Here is an 18,921-nt window from a genome sequence, read left to right as displayed (position 1 = left end):
TAATAACGTCATGTTTTATCAAATATAGTGATAATCTCATTGTTTATTGTAATAGTTGTAATAATTTTATACTTTCGTGTTTATTGTTGTACCCTTTTAACTTAATAATCAATATAAATATTTCATCTTATTTGAAACAGAGCTTACATTTGGGATCTTTATAAAAAATACGATTTTTTTGATAAACAATTGGATAAGTTTTTAAAAAAATGTAATTTGGTATATATTTATTTGTTATATATATACATATTTAAACTATTATTATAGTGTTTGTCTGTGGCTTATTATAGCTTTGGATGAACCGAAAACTAGAGAAACACTATTAGGTAAATAAAATTACAATAATAATGTCGCAACACAGTACATTATGGAATCTAATCTTACCCAACTAAGATCTGAATTTAAATAAAGGCTGAGAATATTTTAATTGTTTAACGAATTATGTACCTTTTTTATATAGTGGGGAAATCTTCCAAAGATACCCACGGCCCCCGGGGAAGGAGCCGTGGGTTATGTCGGAATCTTACCGACTAAAACCCCACTGTGTTCCGTCGAGCCGCTTGCAAAATATCGGTGGTAAATTTTAAAAATATGTTATGACGATTCAAAAATGCTTCTAGTAGAAGTATAATTGAATAAATAAATGTTTGAGTTTGATACTTGACTTATCGGACTTCTATCTATAAATAAATAAAAAAAAGTGTGTGCGTGTAACCTTTACGCGCGATTGAAGTAAAACGTACATGTCAAAATAACCTTGTTATTGAATATTATAAAATGTCGCAATTGTCAGAAAATTTATTTTTAATTTACTTATTTTAAAAGTAATAAATAAACAAGTATATTTAGAGATTTTCAAAAAATTTTGCAATTTAAAATAATGTTTTTAAAACTGTTGAATTTTTCATTCACTTTGCTATTCACAATTGATCCGTTTGAAAATTTGAAAATAAATAATCCTAATTGATTATGATATTTGCCACTAGCTGGCGTATAAGTCAAGAGGCGTGTAGTATATGACATAATATACTTACAACCAATCAGAATTATTATTTTTAAATGGCGGAAACTACACAGCGTTACTTCCGTCCTGTGCTTCCGTCAGAAAAAAAATCTGAGTTACTCCCTAGTCGCGCCTAAAGAAGTTTTACTTCAATATAATCACGAACCATTGCACCTATCAAAATAACAAAAACATTCAAAGTATAGAAAAACATTCGTTTTGAAATAAACCAAGGCCAGACCTACTACCATAGCATTATTCCCAAATACAGAACCACGCCCCCTGTCCGAATGCGTAAAAAATGATGCAGTTGCATTGAAAACGATAATCGTAAATCAGTAACATCACAAACATCCGCCATTCGTACGGTCTCGACACCAGCAATTATATTTTCAAGATATTTTATATTTAAGCTCGTAAATTTTATAACGTATTCAAATACCTACTCTACTATGGAAACTCGGAAGTATAATTAGAGTAACAATATTTCGATTTATAAGTGTTCTTAAGGTTTCCGCTCGCGGCTTCCCCTGATGCGTTTTCAAAGAAAAACTCGCACAGTTCCCGTTCCCGTCGGATTTCCGGGATAAAACCTATTCTATGTGTTAATCCAAGTTACCTCTATATGCGTGCTAAATTTCATTGTAATCGCTTCAGTAATATTTGCGAGAAAGAGCAACAAACATACACATCCTCACAAACTTTCGCATTTATAATATTATTAGGATGTTACTTATCTCGAAAGTATAAATAAAGTTAGAGTAATATTCTATGGCACAGTTTGAACACTAAATCGGCTTTTCAATAATAATATTGTCCGTTACTGCTCTTGAAAATAATATAATATAGGTTTTGGAACGATAGCTTTAATTTGACTACTTTAATTTATGTTTCAATATACGAGAAGCCTGCTTTACAAAATCTAGTAGGTGTTTGTTTTAATTAAAATGGTAAATGTTTTTTTTTACCGTTAAACAAATTATAACAATTATACGATTATAACGTTATAACAAATATTATATTAGATAGGTTCAAACGTGCATCATGCACACTTACGTACAATGAGGTATGTGAATATACATTTTATCGTTTTAAATCTACAATCTTAATTCACGATCACTTCAATCGAGTCAACACCAAATCGTGATCGACTTCTCAGTGAGTTCTAGAACATTTATTAAGGGAATTTCTAAGAACGGGTTTAAAACCCGGTTCACTCATAAGTGAGATTTTCTTGACATTTCATTTGCAGTACAAATGGGATTATTCATAAAAGTCAAAACGAATTATGGTTTAAGGGAGACATAATTAGATTTCACCTAATTACTTGGTTATGAAGAGGCTAGGTTTGACCCATGTCTTCGTTCATTTGATGTTTATGACTTATGAGTAGGTATCAAAATCAACATAGTATAAAACAAAGTCGCTTTCTCTGTCTCTATTTCCCTATGTCCCTTTGTATGCTTAAATCTTTAAAACTACGCAACGGATTTTGATGCGGTTTTTTTAATAGAAAGAGTGATTCAAGAGGAAGGTTTTAATATATAATTTGCCCGGTTTTAGACAAAGCGGGCGAAGCCGCGGGCGGTAAGCTAGTTATCTATATTTGTGAATTTATTCAGATATTTTCATAATTGTTGCATTTTGAGCTGTTCTGACGTTTTTGAGTACCAACAAACAAACTATACTTTCATACCTATAATTACACATGGTTAATTATTACATTATAGCTGTAATAGGTAATTATTTTACGACACACAGAGATTTGTTAAAAGTCTCATTTTCTTCTCCAGATCTACTTTATTCTAAAATCCATTAAAATCAGTTCAGCACTTCTGGCGTACTCACAGAATATACTTTTCAAATATCACTTAGACCTTTAATCATATCTTCATAAAACGAACCGTATTACTGACGAAATTGTCACCTTGTTTACAACTTTTGGGGGCAATAATAAGAAAATTTATTAACAATAAACCCGGTTAATAAAAGCCGTATCGCTGAATTTTGGGGTTCGTTGAGCAAAGTATTAAAGTAATTTAGTAGAGCGCCATCTTATGATGGAAGTGATGAAACATTTTCGTTTCAATTTTGTTTAGATAAATATGCTATTAAAGAAAAATGTAAATCCAAGTATGTAAAAAAATCCGACCAAACTTTGTGAAGTTCCAAAATATCTTTTTTTATTTTCTTTTATAAATTTGTGTTACCCAGTATTACTTAAAATAAAGATGAATATATGAGGACATCAAACTAAAATATATCCATAAACAAACATAATATCCTAAATAATCAATTCTCTTGTACAGGTAAATAGAGCAGCACAACTATTAACTGTATCGTGCATACCAAAAACACATAATTGCTATATTATAATACTACATTAAATATAACTAGTTACTCTAATTAATACCAATACAAATTGCGTGTTCAAATGATTTATTTAAAAGTATACAGAACCCAAGTAATAAATACCCAACACACGCTTAGCCATTTTCAAGTATTCCGTTAATTCACCACAAAAACTTGTAAATACAAATTGAGTGTCAATGAAGAGTGAACAATTTATTTCAGTTCATACGAAAATATACAGAACCTAAGTAATATATTCCCAACACACACTTAGCCATTTTCAAGTATTCCGTTAATTCACCACAAAAACTTGTAAAATGGCCCATAAAATGTCCAAGTGTTAGAACTGTTTAAATTATTTCTTTACAAACATTGTAAAAGCAATCGTATTACAAGGGAATAGAATTGAAAATTTGGAATTATATTTGTTTACATTAAAAATTTAGTATGATGAGCAGGTTTTTGGATGGATATATGAAATCAAATGTACTTAGATGTACTAGTTTTACACCCAGGTTTTGCTTGCATAACATGAGCTGATTCCATTACGATTGTACTGAAGAATATGAAAAAAAATTGCACCTTAAAAACAGAGCTTTTATACCTACTTAAATTAAAATTTTAGTTTTATAGCAATCAAAATGCTGTAAAAATGTTTTTTTTACGGCTACACCATTTTATCATTTTAGCTGTGCCCCGCGGTTTTACCAGCATTGCTCCACTCCTGTTGGTCTTAGCGTGATGATATAGGCCCGATTCAGTGCGACGCGGACCGTCCGCACGCGGACTAGGTTTTGCGTCCGTCGCGGATGATTTTGTCGTTCAGTGCGATGCGGATCGGGATCGACTGTAACCCTCTCGGTTTGCACATTTGACGCAGCCGCCATGACAACGACAGTACTTTACATCCGCTCCGCGTGACTGTTGTCCGCCGAGCACTGAACAAATACATTAGAACCAGGCACCGTCCGCCCGCGGACATCCGCGGCGCGGAGGAGCGGCGCGGAGCGATTTCGACCGCGCGCGGATAGCTCTCCGCGACGCGGACAGCTCCGCGTCGCTCTGAACGCGCTGTAAGGTTTCATACATTTTACCGTCCGTCGCGGACGTCCGCGTAGGTCATCCGCGTCGCACTGAACAGGCCCATATGGTCTATGGCTTTTCTCGATAAATGGGCTATCTAACACCGAAAGAATTTTACAAATCGGACCAGTAGTTCCTGAGATTAGCGCGTTCAAACAAACTCTTCAGCTTTATAATATTATGTATAGATTTAAAAGTCAAAAGTAAATAAAATTTACAAGATAATCTATTATAGAAATAGCCAGAAACTGTTGAAAGTAAGTAACAACATAGTTTAAGGGCCGATTTTTCAATCCATGAATAAAACTTATCCGCCCAATAAAGTATTACACGATAATATAAAAAGTATTATATTAAAATGTCACCCTAAGGGCTCTTTCAATTTATGCGTTTCGTATCGGACCGCTGCCGCACGTTTTCCGTGCCGCTAGGTATAACCCGCTGCCGTGCCGTTGCAGTACGGTAGCAGTCCGTTACCAAACGCTTAAATTGAAAGCGTATCTGACTGCCGTGCGTTTGTATGCTAGTGCTGTTTTAAATTTATTTGACACCATTTAAGCCATGGACTCTGACGAAGAAACATTACTGTTAGTGCTCTTGTTGAAAAACATCAAACAAAAAATAAACAAATATGTAACTATATAATAGCATCTCAATAAACGTATTTCTATACTTGAGTACCCGTAGAAATGTAAGATGATTGAATTAGATTAGACCAAAAAATTAATTTTTAGAGCACGAATATTCTCTGTCAAATCATACCGATATATATCGATATTTTTTAATAAAAATATCAATATCGATATTGATATTTTTAAAAAACATCGATACGATATATATCGATACTTTATTGCATTTCCGACATCCCTATGGGACTTGCGACGTTGCCGTCCTGCTGTCGAGCGTTCGCGGTACGGACGCCGCGCTGTTGCTGCACCGTGCATTTTGTATGAAAACAAACGACCGGCCGTGCGCCGTACGACAAACGCACCGCTTCGGCACTGTAGCGGTCCGACACGAAACGCATAAATTGAAAGAGCCCGTAAACTGTCCAAGACGGGCAAAGAATACATTTATGAAATGGTAGTTTAATACTGGTCCGGGAGCCAGCAGCAGATTTTATGACCAAGTTCCTCTCAAGCGGTAATTAGTAAAATGCATCAAAGTATACTATTATGAAGCCTCGTGAACGTCAGCTGGAGCTCGGTTGGGGGGAAGAGCGGTTGTAGCCTCCCGTATCAGCTGACGGTTTTTCCACCAAGATACAGCCAGCTGACATATATATTTATCCACAGTTACATATAAGCTATCATCAGGTAAATTTTTGTTTGAGAGGAAATAACGGAAAATAAATTTTTCTTTAAATTTAACTTTCATGTTCGAGACACCAGCTGACGTATAATACACCATGTTGTAACCAGCTGACTATTTTTTTTCGTTGAGATATTGGGTTAGCTACAATTTGACAAATTTTTAGCTGAGAGGAAATGAATGAATGAATGTATTTTTTTTCCTATGTGCGTGGGAGGCTACAACCGCTCACCCCCCCAACCGAGCGCCAGCTGACGTTCACGAGGCTTTATAATACTATACTCTCATGCGTCTGACGAATTATCTCTTGAGAGGAAATAGTTAACCAAATTTGCACCTGGCTCCCTAACCATACGTTATTCGACGAATAAGTATTAACCAAGGATTGAAAAATCAGCCCTAAAATGAATATACAGTGCCTAATGATATATTACCTCTTACCCCTACCTATATCATACATACACAACTTTTAACATAGCCAAATAGTTTCATTTTTAATTTATTATGTTTTAAAATAAGGGACAATTCTCACATAGCGCCGAATTTCACTAGACATAAAACTAAATATTATGAGATTCTTATGAATGACGGTTTCATCATCATCATCAGTTAAAAAATCCATACTAATATTATAAATGCGAAAGTAACTCTGTCTGTCTGTCTGTTACTCAATCACGCCTAAACTACTGAACCAATTTACATGAAATTTGGTATGGAGATATTTTGATACCCGAGAAAGGACATAGGCTACCTTTTATTGCGAAATATGTACCACGGGCGAAGCCGGGGCGGACCCCTAGTAAAATATAAGTAGCCAAATATTGTTATCCATCTTTCGAGAAAAAAGCATTTTTGAAGTGAAACTTCTTTAGTTTCGTTGAGAGTAAAATTTCAAGGTCTTGGCAATACCGTCACGTCATGGAGTAAGGCGACGATTTTTGTATCTTTGTATCGTGCCAAAGTAGTTTCATTTCTGACACATGTGCTCGGTACACACGTTTTTTTCAATCGGTCTTATAGTTTACCATTTAAATTGTAAAAACAAGAAATCAAAATTGTAATACTTGTCTTTTAAACAAATTAAAATAAATGCCAAGTGTGTTCCCTGCCTTATACGATAAAATATTGACGCTTCCTACTTCCAAATCGACATAACATATATGTAACATCACTTAACCTCATTTACGATAGATTATTATCGATATCTGGCGCATCACTAGCACATTACGGCGGTTATTGTCGATAAAGAATTAGTGCCAAATGTTACAGAAATCGTTGCCAAGACTATTTTTTTATAAAGAAAAAAAGTATAGGAAATAATTGTGGAGATGAAAATCAGATTCATTCTGTTCTGTAGTATAGAGGTTAGTCATTATGTATGCATCATGAGGTGTAGGTTAAATTTATTTTTCGTATTTAGTTTATGTTATTTATTGTATTGACAAAATAATATAAATTATTTTTTCCTATATGCGGAATCTTCATGAATCGTTTGCCGCTGTATGTCGCAATGTGTGTTCAGATCTTTCAAACTACGCAGCGGATTTTGATGCGGTTTTTTTAACAGATAGAGTGCAGTGGTAGCAGAGGAAAGTTTTAATATATAAAATAGATATTTGTAAAGTTAAAGATAACAGGTACAAAGCCGCAGACAGTAATCTAGTTAGAAATATGCCATTTTATATATTTTTGGTATTAACAAAATAAATTCATTTTTAAAAGAAAATGAACGTTTACAAGACGTATATATATAACTAGAGGTCCGCCCCGGCTTCGCCCGTGGTACATATTTCGCAATAAAAGGTAGCCTATGTCCTTTCTCGGGTATCAAAATATCTCCATACCAAATTTCATGCAAATTGGTTCAGTAGTCTATGCGTGATTGAGCAACAGACAGACAGACAGAGTTACTTTCGCATTTATAATATTAGTATTAGTATGGATTAAAATATTCGATATTAACCTACCAAAATTAATTGTCAAAAATTCGAAGCACAGATTATACAATAATAAAGAAAACGAGAAGACAATTTAAATTTGATCGGATTACAAAATGATGGACCAATTCGCGTATTTGATTTTGTATTTGTAAAGCCGAAGTCATTATTGAAAAATTAAATGCTTCGTTACTTTTTGTAATACTAGTCGCATTTCCCGGTTTCTCCCGGATTTACTTTTAAGTATTTCACTTCTTTATAACAGTGTGTAGAATTTTTCCCGCGGCTTCAACCGCGTTTGATTAAAATTACCAAATTAGGTAGATATAATAATTATACTAAAACTTGCATAGAGATGTAGGTGAAAACAGAATGAAAATCGGGGTAGTAGTTTTTGAGTTAATCGCGAACAGACAGACAGATATGACGGACTTTGTTTTATAAAATGGACAAAATTATAATAATCCTAATCAAATTTATATAAGTAAGGTAAGTAATATTTAAATAATCCATGTTTTTCTAAAAATACAGTCTTAAATCTTAATCCTAATAAAAGTGAGGCCAAAATATAGCTTTATCGCGTGTTATTTTATCCCTATTTTAGTGTGCTTAAATAGCTAAACAATATAATATAGGATTGTAGAAAACAAGCAGCATTATTTACTTAACTTATATTATTATATATTCCACAGATAAAATAATAATTTAAACAATCAGAGCAGATAAAGACTGACATCTTCATTTTGAATTCTATTTCTACGTTATATTGTATCCAGTTTACTTGTCAGAGATATACAATTACTGGAAGTGAATTAATTAATATAATTAATCTATAGTTTATATAATAACTAGCTTTCCGCCTGCGGCTTCACCCGCTTTGTCTAAAACCTAATTAATTATATACCTACTAAAACCTTTCTGGAGAATTACAATATCTATTATAAACCGCATCAAAATCTGTTGCGTAGTATTAAAGATTTAAGCATACATGACATATGGACATAGGGATGGAGTAAGTGACTTTATTTTATAATATGTAGTGATAACTGGTAACTAATTAATAATCTATACAAGCTTTACATGATAAGTTAAAATATTATGTGCGTTTGTCACTCTAAAACTCAAGAATGGCTGGACCGATTTGGTAAAATTTGGTCTTTAGAGAAATTTAGGGGAAGGTTTCTTTAAGTTAGGAACACAACTTACAGTAAAAACCCAGCTCACAAACCCAGAAGGTGTAACAGATAGACTTATATACATTTATTATACTACTTAGTTTCTTTAAATAGTATAGGATTATGGCCTGAACCTTCATAAGAGGCCCGTGTCCCTACAGTAAGAGTGTGTAGGGGCTGATGCTGATGATGATGATGATGATGAAAAAGTAAAGATTTAAACACCGTAATATTGTATAAAAACAAATGCCGTATCTAGTGTGATAGGTATATCTGTGTTTTCGTTATTTATGATATTATGTTAATTCCGTTTGTTATACAAATGTATTTTCCCGCAAAAACCTCTTATTTACTTTGATTTAATATTTCGCGGTATTGATGTATGAAAACAAGGCTTAATTGATGTTCTATTTACCGACTTTAAAAAAGAGGGAATAAACGATTTGTTTATTAATTTAATAATTATGTTGGTTTTTACGACTTCTATGCTTACCCATGTGAAAAATTTGAGAAAATTTGAGAAAATTGCTTAACCAATTTTAATACTTTTTCAATGTATCTACCTACAGCGTACCTACAGCGTATTGTACAATCGAAATAATATCTTTAAAATACCTATTCATATATGATAAATATTAAATACCAATTAACATAATAACCGCCATTTATCCTAGATCCTAGACCACCTGCCAAATTCATCTCAATCGATTCATCCGTTTTCACACACCCGAGTGACAAACACAAAAACTTTGTACGAACATCACAGTGCGTTCACCCACGCCGGGTACCCATCAATCATTCCATTATCACGCACTACGCTTACCGTTGTATACATTATAATTATATTAGAGAGATTAGCATATGTGTGGGATTTAGAGGGATTGAGTAGTTTTGATACTTGGTAAGTTAGCTTTTTATTCATAAAAGTATAAGGTCACAGAATACATAATAGTAGCTAAACGCTACAGAACGGACACTCCGCCTCCCGCCAAAATTAAACACTTACCGGGGTGAGCCCCGCACGATCGCTATAAATAGTCCGCATTTTTCTGCAAGGACGATATGCAACGAAGATTGACAACATTAATCAAATTGACTTAAAGTAATTTTATTATATAAGATTTGTGATTATCGTTTTTCGTAGAAAATGGTTAGATATTGTGCTGTTTACGGATGTATTTCATCAGAAAAACGCGATTTTTTTACGCTAGTCACAAATATGCCAACCATAAAGCGTTAACACACATATTTGCAGTCTCTACAGTGTGACTGTCAAAACGATAATTTTGTATGGAGTGTTCGGGGTGTGATAAGGTATATGTTATAGGTTCTGCATGTATTGAGCATTTTTATTCTGATCTATCTACCGTTCTACTATTAGTTAGTTCAGGGTGTTTCTAGGCACTAGAAAAGTATGCTATTGAATAGTTCCATGCGTAATATATTTTTGGTTTGTACATATTATACAGATCGAATCGAATGGCCTCTTGTCACATGAGTAGAAAGACGGAACAGAGACTAAGCTTCTTAAGAACGTGCAAAATTGTTACCTATTTTGGTAGGGTTGTCACAATAGGTTAAGACAAATTAAACAAAACTACCTACTACAACCCAACCTAGGTATGTACACACTTACAATACATACATACATACTTACAAATGCTAAACTTGTAATAATAATGAAAGGTAAAAACACACCATGTACAATTCTCATCTTATTAAAAAAGGACCTAATAAAATAAACGCAAGTAGGTACTGACTTGAAAAAGTAATAATCAAAATATTTACTCACCTATTGTACTCCTTGAGATAGTTGAAGTATGATATATTTTTAGTTTTTCTATTATTATTCATACACACAGTACAATAAACAACCATTTTTGACAATGAAATATTACGTTTTATATTAAAATATTCAAACTTGCAAGTTGCAACTAATAAAACAAACAACGTGCGTCGTATCAACCCTGAGACTGTCCTCTGCCTGTGCAAGCGCAAACCGGTTTTTTCCAGAATCGCTGCGTACGCGACAAGCGGCCAGAGTCACACACACATGCCCCCGCGTACTTGTAGTAGTGCAATCGATTCTCGCGTTTGTTTGAAGCTTAGTCTCTGTTCCGTCTTTCTACTCATGTGCTCTTGTAGCATCATAGAATGGAGAATTTAAAGTATGTTTGTGCTGTGTCACATCAAAACGGCTTGCTGATTATGAATACCTAACTTAGTATTTATTATTTATGCATACATATACATACAGATATGTGAAAAGCATTTGGTGTAAGGGGAAGAGATAAATAAAAAACATGTACTTCAAAATACATCTTTATTTTTTACACATAACAAGTTCGTAGCCCTGTTTCGCCCATGTTACTGCCTAAAGATGAGTAAACTAAGTAAATTGTAACAAATGATATCAGTGGAATAGTTTTTGAGTTACTTCAGAACAAGCAAACAGTTAAATTAATTATTTGTTTTTTTCTATTTTACTATTTAACAACATATCCAACAGTAAAAGAAGAAACTTAGAAAAATCTATACATATCAAAACTGTACATTGAATTTGTCATGTACCTATGACGTATGCCCGCGCTAATCTCAAAATGTACTGCATGGATTTACTTCAAATTTGATCCAGAGATAGACCTGAAAAAGGGAATATCAATATCGTTTTATTCCGGAAATCCTACGGGACGGGAACTATGTGTCTCTATTTGACTATTACTATACTAGAAAGCTAGTATATAAATAACTAGCTTTCCGCCCGCGGCTTCGCCCCCGTTTTCAGAGAAAAACCCGTTCCCGTAGGATTTCCGGGATAAAACCTATCCTATGTTCTTTCTCGGGTATCAAAATATATCTATACCAAATTTCATGCAAATTGGTTCAATAGTACAGGCGTGATTGAGTAACAGACAGACAGACAGAGTTACTTTCGCATTTATAATATTAATTAGTATGGATAAAATATCAAGTACATTCCATTCGCGCTATACCCGAAATCAATAATATGACAGCCGGCGGGTAGATGACCAATAAATATGAGTTACGAATAGAAAAATGCATTTATATACTTACTAACTTACCGACTTACTGGGGAAATGTATGTTTTAGTTTTCGAAATTTTACCGACGTCAAATAAATGATGAAGTTATTATATTACTTACCACTTTTTTGGTGCACCTTTTATAAAACTTCAAAAAAAAAAACAAGGATTAAATCGTTTCTGTGAGAATATCGTCTATCATTGTATATAGTCAAATTTCAAATTAAATATTTGTTTCTATTTTATTATTTACTAGCTGCGCTCTACGGTTTCACCCGCGTGGCTCTGCTCCTGTTGGTCTTAGCGTGATGATATATAGAAAGAATTTTTCAAATCGGACCAGTAGTTCCTGAGATTAGCGCGTTTAATCAAACAAACAAACAAACTCTTCAGCTTTATAATATTAGTATAGATATACTCGTGTTCCTTCCTTCTAAATAAATCTTTTTATTTATATAGGGCCCCAATAATTATTTCCGGTCGTGTTGTCATCATCAAATTCTAATTCTTGTGTAAGTGAAATAGGTAGTATGTTTTAATGAAAACAAATAACAAAATGGTTGTTAATCATCTCAATAGATGGCGCGCGGTGTGTCCCTTCAGACACATAAAACTGAAAGAATAGAATAAATTCGATTGCTCTGGCGGGTCACGAGTGGCTGAGTTGGTCAGGCAGCCAGCCCGGAATGGCGCGAAAGGATACGGGTTCGAGTCCCGCCTCGTGATCGAATTTTTTCTATTCTTTATAAATTTATATTAACAAATAACAATTAAACTAAAATTTCATCATTTTTATGTTGACTCTATAATACATAATTATATTCTTATACGGTACACCCTATAAGGCACAAAAAGAAAAACCAAACTTGATAATAATTCTTATCCGAATACAACAGGGTTCTTTCAATTCCATAACTTAGCCAAAGACTGATGGGTTCGCTTATCTCGGTAAAGTTAATCAATATTAACATTGATATACAGTCCCATCGTTGGTATACTAAGCTCAAAGGGGGTTATAGTTTTGCACACGCTGAGTACGTAAAAAATACTTAAAAAATTTCAGACGCATTTCTTTTTTCGCAATTCTTAAAAGTCTATGTGTACCCCTAATAAGCCTAACATTGCCACCCGCACGTGAGCTATCTTTTAAAATTACGTTTTCATAGACAAAATGCTCACATTAGCGAAGCGGTATATGCCGGCTGCGCGAAGTTAGGGAAGAAAACATAGATTTTAAGGAAAAATTTAGGAAAATTTTTTACCGTAATTATGTTGTTTAAGTATTTTTTACGTGATCAGTGTATGCAAAACTACAAATCCCTTCGCGCTTAGTATACCAATAGTGGGACACCCTGTATAACGAGGTACTGTATGTTTGAATATAAACTCTATAGTGAACAATTTTTGAATATATTTAGTCAAATTGTGTATCTAGGAAATACTAGATATTTTTATGTTACGAATTTACAAAAGATCGTTTTATGTGTATGTTAGAAAGTAATAAAACGATTTTGGTAAAATTTGACAGTGTTGTAATTGATATAAGTAACACATAAGCTCATCCATACTAGCGTTTTCTCGTGGTTTTGCCCGCAAGTATATATTTATCCTAATAGTATTTTCTTTACACCTCCTCTAAATATATACTTTAACACTTTAATTTCTATAACTTTCGATTTATTGAAAAATATTTACACCTACCCACATGTTTAATTCTATCTTCCAGTATTAGAAGTCAAACAAAACCGCACGTGAAACTAGTGCTTAAATATATTATAAATAATGAATAGAATCGTGCGTCACTCAGCGCCTAAATTGTGTGAGCAAAGTGAGCCCTCATTGTAGATAATGAGACGACCCGTTTACTTGTTACACGGATGTAGAGTACTGGATGTGGCTTTATTATTTTTTTATATTAAAGCATAAGAATATGGTTGAATGACTTTTATTAACAATCTATTAAAAATACAATTTATTCACTGATATAACCGATGACCATGATGTTTTGACTTTCAAACATCAGCTGTTAAATAATCAATCATTTATAAATTATAAATTTCTAATTTATCTGTGCCAAATATATAATAAGCATTTGAAGACTATATCTGTGCCTGATATATAATATAATCAGACGTAAATTAGTGTCGCGTAATAACATGAAATTGAATAGAATTCATTTTGTCATCACTACAGTGTACCTATACCACCGCATATTATGTAGTATGTACTACAACGAGGCTTGGTTAAAAAATAAAACGCTATTTTATCGTAGTTAGAATATGTTAAGCCCGGATAAAATGATACCAAATATCTAACAGTAATTATAATTTATGCACCATCTAGTTCTATACATCATCGTAAAAGCCGCTTTCAGTACGTTTTTACTTAGCAAGTGAAGGTATCTGGGCTTTTTAAATTTCATCAACCTTTATCGATGTACGTGTATTACAAATTTAGATACTGTTATGACATGCCTTTTTTCCTAATTATATTGTTTTTATACTACGGTTGTTATGGATGGTGGAATAATTGGAATAATATGTATTATGGTTTCTAGTTTTAATCCATACTAATATTATAAATGCGAAAGTAACTCTGTCTGTCTGTCTGTTACTCAATCACGCCTTAACTACTGAACCAATTTGCATGAAATTTGGTATAGAGATATTTTGATACCCGAGAAAGGACATAGGATAGGTTTTATCCCGGAAATCCTACGGGAACGGGTTTTTTTTTTGAAAACGCGGGCGAAGCCGCGGGCGGAAAGCTAGTGTTTTTATATATAGTGTTATAATAAAGAGGTAGAGTTGCTAAGTTTTTAGTAGTTTGTTGTAGAAAAACTATGGAGTTTCCTGCCGGTTCTTCTCCATAGATACTTCTTTCCGAATCGGTGGTTAATGTTAAAAATATATTAAGACGATTCAAAAGTGCTTCTACAAGAAATCTAGTTGAATAAATAAATGTTTGAATTTGTATGTTTGTAAATGCTAATCTTCAGAAGGAGTTATCCGATCATGAGAATTATTTTGTAGCGACACCTCGCTCTGAATCGCGCAAGCGAAATGTTTTCGCTACAGAGGTATATATACAACTTTCCGACATCATCCATCGGGGCCTTCACGGCCGGCCAGTCGAGTAGACTGGTCGAGGATCCTCCCTTTTTCGATGGAGGAATTCCACCTTCCTTCCTCCAAAGTGGTGACCCCTGACAGTTCACAACTCCTTCTGTCCATCCATGATGTCCATGCCCACCTATCCCTTCCCCGCCTACGATCACCGCCCGCCAGCCAGCGCACTCGGCTTCAAATGGAGTCCTGTCCTCTACCATGTGCGATCGCACATGCTTGGTCAGCTCCGCAGCCATCCTCACTGCACACTCCGACTCACTGGAGCATTACATGCAGCATCACCGCACTCAGTTCCGACTCACCGTGAACTAGCGGCTTCCTGTTCCGACTCACTGGAACATACCTGGCACTGGCAAGGCAACTCGTACTACGACCTCCGGTCTCGGAGGGGAGTCCTGTAGCGACACCTCGCTCTGAATCGCGCAAGCGAAATGTTTTCGCTACAGAGGTATATATACAACTTTCCGACATCATCCATCGGGGCCTTCACGGCCGGCCAGTCGAGTAGACTGGTCGAGGATCCTCCCTTTTTCGATGGAGGAATTCCACCTTCCTTCCTCCACAATTTCACTAAAAGAAAGCTACACACTATTCAGGAGATAAATAGACTAATTTTATTGTTGTATTTTGGTATAGCAAAAGAACCTTGTGTAATAAGGTACGAAAACACGTTTTTACACGCTTTATATTAGCTTCACCTGTATGTTTGTAACCGACTTCTTTGGGCGCGATTTTGACCCACTTTAAACGGCCAGATTTCGTTCAAACTTTGTAGATTTATTGAGGACCGATGACAATACACTAATTTGATAAAAAATTTCTATTTTTTAGTTCGGTTTTCTATAAAAAGCGTGTTTTTTAGTTTTTTTAAACTATTATTATTTATGTTTGAGACTGTATGTATGTATTTTTACTACGGTTTTTTTTTGGCTCATCCAACAGTGTAGACCTTGATGGATATTGTTTGAAAGGTGTTGATAGATCCGTCTTAACTATGCGTTCGACACAGGGATGGTATTAAAAAGAAAAAAAAATAAAAATGGCGGAGTGTTTACCACATTTCTCTTTACTTTTTTTTTCAAATAATTTGTGAAAGTGATTTTAATCGACACTTTTATCTCGAAGCTTTTTAAGCTTTTTCCATATAATTTATGTTTATAACTAAACTAGCTAACCGCCCGCGGCTTCGCCCGCTTTGTCTAATACCTAATAAATTATATACTAAAAACTTCCTCTTGAATCACTCTATCTATTAAAAAAACCGCATCAAAATCCGTTGCGTAGTTTTAAAGATTTAAGCATACAATAGGGACATAGGGACAGAGAAAGCGACTTTGTTTTATACTATGTAGTGATGAAGTAAAACTACAGGTTATTAAAACAAAAAAAATAACAATTAGGGTTTTCACTCGTCTTTTATTGAACGTCATAATTGTTGTTTATCTAAAATAAACAAAGTCTAGTATGTTTGAAAATCTATTGTTTTCAAAGCCATTAGGCATTGTGAAGGCTCTGGAGGTGTCCAAAAGCTACCGAGAGTAAACATTACAGGCGTCAAACCGATCTTATAGAGTATAGTGAGTATAGAGTGTACAGTAGAGTTAAGAATGTATAGAGAACGCATAGAAATAAATAGGTTTTTCCTGTCGTCAAAACTTTACTCAATTGAATCTCTTTAAAGCAGCAACTCATTTAAAGAGGCCTCTCCAATTAATGTACGTATGTGCTGATCAATTACACAAACGATTAGGTACATTACGAACAAATAGTAACGGATTTTGAAAAGGATTTATTAAAGCAAAGCACTTGACCACTGTGTCATGGAGAAAGGCTAAGAGTCGGTTCTATATAATATTATATTGAAACTAAATTAGAGGTTGACTAAAGTATAATATAAACTTGATTTCTTCTTTATCTGTATTCTTGAATAGCTCATTTATTTTACTGCACATTTCGCGATAAAATACACCTCCGACAGTCAATTAAAATAAGCACAATACATATATTACAAAAAATGAGTAAGCTAAGATTGGTGTTTTTTTTACCTTATAGTAGGTAGTTATCGTTAAATCTAAAATAGACCTTTTTGTATAGAAGTATCTAGTCTAGATATTCTTAACTCTATATCTTAAAAGGTAAATGTGTTTACTCTACCCCGGTGGTCGCTAAGGGCATAATATTTACATTTTTGGACCTCGCCGGCACGATGAAAGTTCCGGGTTCGATGCCTATGTACCTAACTACAAGTTAAATTTAATATAGCAGAGAAAAGAGTTTGTACTTTCTATACTAATACTAGGTAGTTGTCCCGTTAAACGTTCTGCCTAACTCTTATTATTACGGTTGAATAAATTACGACAAAATAGCAAAAAAAAATTTGCAGGTAACTAAGTAATAAAAATAAATAAAAAAATAAAATTATATTTATTTGCCAAAAGTTCACATAGGGTCCAACACGTATAATACAATGCAACTTTGAACATCAGTACGGTATGGGCACTTAAAGTAATACATAGTAATAATAATAAAAGTAATATGCTTATTTATACAACTGTACAGTTAAAGTATTCTTAGGATCTGTTCTGTCTGCTTATAGTCTTTGGACACTAAAATGCTTATCAATTTAGATTTAAAATTGAGTAATGTGTATTGCCGGAAGTTAACAAGTTTACTGAATTTGTTATACAAGAATGGGAACATGAAATTTTGAGTACATAATTAAAAAAAACATAAAAGTATGTTCACATAGAGGTTAATGTGTTCACATACCTAATCTATTTTTTGCGATTCCAGATTATGTCTAATAATAATTTATATCGATAGTATTTTAAGTATACCTACATACATTTATTTATTCTCTGTTCCCGGGTGAAGCCAGGATAAACAGCTAGTTCAATATATTTTTATTTGTTAATAAAAAGTTTAGCTCGCTCGTTCTCATAAACAGAAATAAAGAAGCGGTCAAGCGTAAGTCGGCAAAATTAAAGATGGCGCCGCAAGTAATGTATAGGGCAGTGTGCGTGATTTCTCTGAGCCCTAATAAGGCTAGGGCTTCGCCCCGATCGGTAAGTACCTGTCAAAACACATGTACATGGTAATATGATAATCATTTATACAGGGTGCTGTTTATTGTTAAGATGAAACAAAAATAAAAATAAAAAGTTATTGAAGTGAAAACTTCTTTAGCGGCGTTGGGTATAAAATCTTAAACTCGCGTCAGGACACGTGACCTGATCGAAAAAGCGTAAGACGGATGTTTTTTTTAAGCCCTTATATTCCATGCGTAAGACGGATACCATTCCAAAATATCAAACATGCTGAACGTTAATAATCAAGTTTTCACTTCTGCCGGCACTCCCGGAGTGCAACCCGTCTTTTTTTTTTGGAGAAGTACCTAGGTAATACTTGAAACCACCAGGTCAACTCTTGTTTTTATTTTGTAAAATACTTGCTTGGTAGATACTGCAAAATTATTAATATGTCGGTCTGCTTTGTATATCGATTTTAGAAAGAACTTTGTATGTAGCTTTCTGCTAATAAAATAATTTTGAAAGTAGCTCTAGAAGTTTCGCTTCAACCTGGCTGCTTCACTCGTGGTAATATTTGGATAAACAAGGCTTTGTTGCTGATATTATACCTGTGTGCTGAAATACAAAATACAGAACTACATTATGTATTATATTTATAAGTAGGTACATTACACGTACCTCAAAAACATGTATTTCGAATTCTAAGAATGTATTATAGAGCAAGAATTCTGTACGAGATTATAAAACACACATAATATTATATTATTAAAAGCTGGGAAAGAGGAAAAAAAGTCAATTTTGTTGTATATTATTATATGTAGTTATTTAATTAATCATTGTAAAAAAAATAATAACTAATA

General features: G+C 33.8%; 2 long non-coding RNA genes across 2 annotated transcripts in view; both read left to right on the top strand.

Annotated features, from left to right (window-relative positions):
- LOC149476203 (uncharacterized) overlaps positions 1–15,612 on the top strand; it is a 201,351-nt gene extending 185,739 nt beyond the window's left edge. The window contains exon 2 of the long non-coding RNA XR_016317871.1: positions 14,937–15,612. This is a non-coding gene — a long non-coding RNA (uncharacterized LOC149476203). The remainder of the gene's footprint in view (positions 1–14,936) is intronic.
- Positions 1–18,921, top strand: part of LOC149476200 (uncharacterized) — a 125,519-nt gene that overhangs the window by 65,089 nt on the left and 41,509 nt on the right. The window lies entirely within an intron of this gene.

This window comes from Colias philodice, chromosome 28, assembly GCF_061535455.1.
Source record: "Colias philodice isolate Cphi_HAF_F1 chromosome 28, ilColPhil1 Martin Lab GWU primary, whole genome shotgun sequence".
In the NCBI taxonomy this organism is placed as follows: Eukaryota; Metazoa; Arthropoda; class Insecta; order Lepidoptera; family Pieridae; genus Colias; species Colias philodice.
Note: the sequence above shows the minus strand (reverse complement) of the source record. Positions and strands in the feature narration are given on the sequence as shown.